Source organism: Pempheris klunzingeri, unplaced genomic scaffold, assembly GCF_042242105.1.
Source record: "Pempheris klunzingeri isolate RE-2024b unplaced genomic scaffold, fPemKlu1.hap1 Scaffold_183, whole genome shotgun sequence".
Lineage (NCBI taxonomy): Eukaryota > Metazoa > Chordata > Actinopteri > Acropomatiformes > Pempheridae > Pempheris > Pempheris klunzingeri.
Genome location: NW_027255086.1, coordinates 39770 through 45695, shown reverse-complemented (window position 1 = coordinate 45695; position 5926 = coordinate 39770). Strand labels below are relative to the sequence as shown.

The window sequence follows — 5926 nt, the reverse complement described above, 5'->3', positions numbered from 1 at the left end:
CGTTATTAGTGTTTAGTATACGGATTAGTGCTTTGGATGCGTCATCAAGTTTTTGTTGTCGTTCTTCTCTAGATAGTTTCCTTTCATTAAATTTTCTTCGTATCTTATCAGCTATTGATTCAGTAGTAGTTGTATCAGTCGTAGCAGTATCATTTGGAACATTATCATTGATAGTTGTAGGAATATATGGATCTTGAGTCCGTATAACAATTGGATTGTTTGATGACGTATCAGTAACAGTTGGAATAGGAGAACATACAGAGTGTTCAGGTTGGGAATTAGTATCAGGTTGAAGTGATGATGAACTTGCTGATATTTCATTTGGAGGTACGTTTGAGTTTTCATTATTACTTACAGTGGCATCATCAAGATGGTGGAGAGCATCTCTAGCCTCATGTAGGTAATCAACAATATCCTGTGTACACAGTTGAGATGAGTTTGAGTTGGTTTGAGTTTTTGGAACTGGTGTAGTTGGTATTTTGGATTTGTTGAGAGTTTTGTTTGCAGCTTGGGATTCATCCAGTATTGAGTAGAACTCGTCAAAGAATGAGTCTTCCATGGATATGGGTTCATCAATTTTATCATCACTGCTTTCGTTGGTGCTTTGTGTGACTGTGATTGGAGAGTCAGTCACCTTGTTAGTTTGAGTTAACGGAGGAGCTTCTGCATCCTCATTTTGTGAATTTAAATTAATACAGACGAGATCGTTGTTTACAATGTTATTACTAGAATCAAATTGAGAAATTATCATAATATCATCGTCTGTTTGTTGAGTTAGTTCAATGGGATTATTTGTTGTAGTTATATTATGTGGATCTGTGTTATCTTCAATCATTTGTAAATTGGGAATAATTATATCATCAGTTGGCATATTAAAATTTTTATCATTATCATCGATGATTTGGTTTAACAATTCGCATACATTATGTGATTCACCATCAATAATTACAGTTTTTGGCATATTAGTATCAATTGGTATAACGTTGGAAAAATTATCATTATCATTATTAATATTAATTGGTGATTGAGAAATTGTAATAGTTTCAGTAGAATCAGATTCTACAATTCCATCTGGATTGAGTATCATTGGATATTCAACATCAGGAAGAGTAGGACCTTCAACTAACTGAATAAATATTACTTCTGTAATAAAAATAATATTATCATTATTAATACAATTGCTTGGAAATTTTAATTGGCGAATTTCATCAATCAATAATGGCTTTAACACCATTAGAGAACTCACAAATGACGCTTTTTTATTTAATAAAATTTTAGATATCTTAATATCAGCGTTATTAAAGAACATCCACATATTTTTTAATGTTGGAAACTCAGCAGAAATATCAGTTTTATCGATGTTTACGTCATCAAAATGGACATAATCCCTTTTATGTACACCGCGTGCATCGAATATGCTGACAAACTTTTTATGAGTTTCCTTATATAAAGAACTGTATTTGCGTGAAAACTCAGATACAGTCTTTAAAAGTTGAGGTAAACGTCTCTTTTCATTTTTAGCATCCAGGTATAGTTGTAAATAATGTTTTATGGTATCAGTGAAATGGTCAAAATAATCCATCAAAAAAAGTATGATAAAATTACTTGAATCTTTAGCAAATACCACCAATAGATTCACAAGGATGAGATCTTTAAAAATATATATAGAAAGGTGCTAAAAAATTTCTCTTGAAAAAATCAAAAATCAGAGCCACCACACGGTTTCGAACCGAGGACCTCCAGTTTACTAGACTGACGCTCTACCACTGAGCTATAGCGGCAGTGAATATAAGGTTGTATTGTTTTTTTATTGCTTTTATAAAAATATGTGATTTTATTGTCAAATAAACATTTCGTCAACATTCGTTTCTACTATGTTTTGTTGATGGAATAACTGAATTAGTCATTACAGAGTAAAAACAGATGATTTACTATCTTTTTGTGGTAATGTAAATAATATTATCATTTCTTTTCAGCACAATGATTAATTTTATAATTTCACATAAATTTGTTTTCTTATGTATATAAATTTTTCTACAATTCAGCTGTATTAATAATAAACATTTATTATTTTAAGTGTTATGTTATACGAGAATTATCAAATTAAAGATCGGGAGTAGTCTGCTTCAATTTATTCATTTAGAATATTTTTGAACGATTATTCTTCAAATATGTATTTTTGAAAATTGCAAACATTTTAATAGTAAATAATTCATCACTTATCAGTATTGTAAAGTAGATTAAATGAATCGTCAAGTTGTAAATAGGATTAATCTGAAAAATTCATTAGATTCGATTTACATTTAATACACCCTTATTAGATAGTTGAATGTAGTAACAATGTAGTATTATGAACAAAAAATGTTGTAGACTTCTAAACGATCATTTTCTTGATGATGACGATGATGATGCAATATTCTAACAACTATATTTAAGACATTTATTTGACGAAGTAAACAATTTACATTGAATAAAATGCAAAATTTTACGTTGTTTATAAATAAAAATTGTTCTTAAAACATTACATGCATAAATGTGGAAATTTTCTAATGACCAGTCCAAAAATTACACTTGTATTATGGTTTTCACATTCATATTTATTTTACGAGGTGGAAAATTTTATTATAATAGTCCTTGTTTATAATTTATATATGAATCATTTTATATATTGATTCACAATGTAATAAAACTAAATTTTTAATATCATCAGAATATAGAGTAGCACTAGTCTAGATTCGTGTTGAAGCTAGTGATAGATAGGTGTTGTTTATAGTTCCCTGTTATTAAATTCTTTAATTGTTTCATCATTTTTAGTTGTATTGTTTTAATGTAATGAGTCTGTATAGTTATAAAAAATATTTAAAAATGACTAATTAAAACGTATAAGATATACCATTTAAAGACTGTTGTATCTTTAATTACTAAAACATAAAATTATTTCATAACTATTTTAAATCAAAAACATTTCTATGATTTACTGTAATTGAATTTGATATATTAGTATGTAGAGGTATATTAAGAACAAATTCAATCGTATACTCTAAACAATGCAATATTATTAGACGTTAATGTAATAAATTTTTGTACATCTAACAAAAATTAAAAATTTACCAAAATTATGTGTGTTAACTTAAAAGGATACACTATTTCATACACATAGGAGAAATTAAAGAATAGACAGTATTTATTTAAAAACTTTATTTAGCAAGGTCAATTTATAAGACTGTATAAATAATTTTGGACTAAATATGAAACAAAAAAGAAATGACCCAAATCTTATAAACCTAATCATTTAATTACTTATAATGTGTAAACTAAAATTTAATAAATAAACGATTATAAAAATGATTATTATTACTTTGCATATAAAAGATGTCATAAATATTTATACTTAGAGTTATGAAACAGTAAAATATTAACTACTTTAAGATCCATTATCATATCGACAACAATGTCTGAATAAAGAATAATCTTAAAAACGCAATCTATAGTTTACGTATTTCAATATCGAGATATATAATAGGTACTTTACATTACACCTAGTATTTTGATAAATACTAATATACATATTTGAAATCATATGGTGAATATTTCATTAAAAATACGTAGAAAACACACCTGTCCTATATTTCTCAACAAAATGTAACTTATTATACGTAAAAAAATTTGATTTTGTAAAAAACAAAAAATTATTCAATTGAAAGATCAACAGAAAAATCAAAACTACACTAAATATTTATATTACTTTGGTAACAGCTGTAGCTTCAAATCATTAATCAACGACACTGTATATAATGTCAATTAATTAGATATAATAGAATCCTAAATATTCATTAAATTCTTATCAGATCACCTAATGTAAGAGTTATAGATAAAAACATTATATAAATCTTCAAAAATATTAAGTTTACACTTACTTACTATTCATAACGCAACACAAATATGGTTCATCACAAAGTCTAAAACGCATGGTGCAAAATCAGATAGCACATGCTCTGTTGTAATTCATGCGCAAATACTAAAAAACTTAAATTAAAATAACATGGTTGAATCAAAAATAATTAGGGGATTTGATTCTAAAGATGGTATAAATAATTTTAAAGAACTAATTAAATGTTTTGAAAGCACTGGATTCCAAGCATCAAATCTTTCTAAAGCTGTTAAAATATGTAATAATATGGTAACATCATTGATTACCATATATTATTTTTTGAATATATTATTAGCTTCAAGTAAGAAATAAACCTCTAGAACCAGAACATCAAAATGAATATCTCCCATATATCCCAAAAACATCATGTACCATATTTTTGGCTTATACATCAAATATGGTATCATGCGGTGTACGTGAATACATTAAATATTTGACGAAAAATAAATTGGTATGTGATCTTTTGTACTTAAGAATTAGTGGGTTTTTAAAAATTTAGATTGATGTATTAATAACAAGTGCTGGGGGGATTGAAGAAGATTTTGTAAAATGCATGGGTTCAACAGTCAATAATGATTTTTCTTTGAACGATATGGATTTACGCTCTAAAAGAATTAATAGGATTGGAAATTTATTAATTCCATCGTCAAACTATGCAATGTTTGAGGATTGGTTCGTGCCACATTTAAATGAAATGCACAGACAACAAGATGTGGATAAAAAAATATGGACCCCGTCAAAGATAATAAATTACCTTGGAATGAATATAGATAATCCAGATTCAATATATTATTGGGCTTATAAGGTAGACTAATTTATATTTTTTATCTCTTGCATAATTTTTTTATAGAATGATATACCTGTATTTTGTCCTGCACTTACAGATGGTGCACTGGGAGATATGATATATTTTGATTCTATAAAGAATCCTGGTTTTATTGTAGATATTGTTCAAGGTAATAATAATTTTAATTTCATATATACATAGCTGTATTCATTTAGATTTGAAAGAACTTAACAATATAGCCAAGTATAGTAAAAATACAGGAATGATAATATTAGGAGGCGGTGTTTCAAAACATCATACATGTAACGCCAATTTAATGGTATTATAATACCTTGCAATAAATTATTATTTTATAATTAAAAACTAATAGAGAAATGGAGCTAATTTTTCAGTATACATCAATACTGGAGCTGATTATGATGGGAGTGATTCTGGAGCGTCACCCGAAGAAGCTGTTTCATGGGGAAAATACGATCAGATGCTCAGCGCACCAAGGTTTTTGGTGATGCATCTATTTTGTTTCCACTCTTAGTTTTATCATCTGATTTTAGTGTAAATAACTTAGCTGATTAGTATGTATATTAATGTGCATTTTTTTTCAAGCTATTAAGAATGTTCCTTTAATAGCACTAAGAAAGAATTTTATTTATCTAACTTTCACCTTTTATTTATCTACCATTAGTTTGATCTTATTCAGCTATTTTGTAATTTTGAAATATTTATGATTTTATCATAATCTATGATATTTTTCGTATGTTATGGAAGATTCAATCGTATCTGGAATATGAGACGCTAAATCTCTATTTGTGACGAGCCAAGAGCCTCAATTTATAGTATTGGCTGAATTAACTTATTGAAAAACGACTCACTATTATTGATATATATTTCTCTTAACAATATGATTCGGATATATTTTTTGTGTTACTAAATTATGTATTGAATGTTATAGTAAAGTTGAATTAACTGGTATATATTATGTTTCAGCCTTATTTAATAGAACAACTTCCATTGTATTTATATAAAGACCAAAATACTAATTGGCTTAACGCAGCCATCTTTAAATAAACTAAACAAGTTTAGTCCTAGTTAACATTTACTTTATTTTATAATGCATGCGCATAAAATCTGTTATACAATATAAATATTATTTTATATAAATTTACTGTTTTTGTTACGAGGTCAAGAACCTGCGTAGCTTATTAAGCCAT

The 5926-nt window shown here is 27.2% G+C and overlaps 1 non-coding gene and 1 pseudogene across 1 annotated transcript; one reads left to right on the top strand and one right to left on the bottom strand.

The window, feature by feature from the left end:
* Positions 1-1709: 1709 nt before the first annotated feature.
* On the bottom strand, positions 1710-1781 carry trnat-agu (transfer RNA threonine (anticodon AGU)). The gene has a single exon. It is a non-coding gene; the product is annotated as a tRNA-Thr (tRNA).
* A 2261-nt stretch (positions 1782-4042) lies between these two features.
* On the top strand, positions 4043-5270 carry LOC139225406 (deoxyhypusine synthase-like; annotated as a pseudogene).
* Positions 5271-5926: the final 656 nt, after the last annotated feature.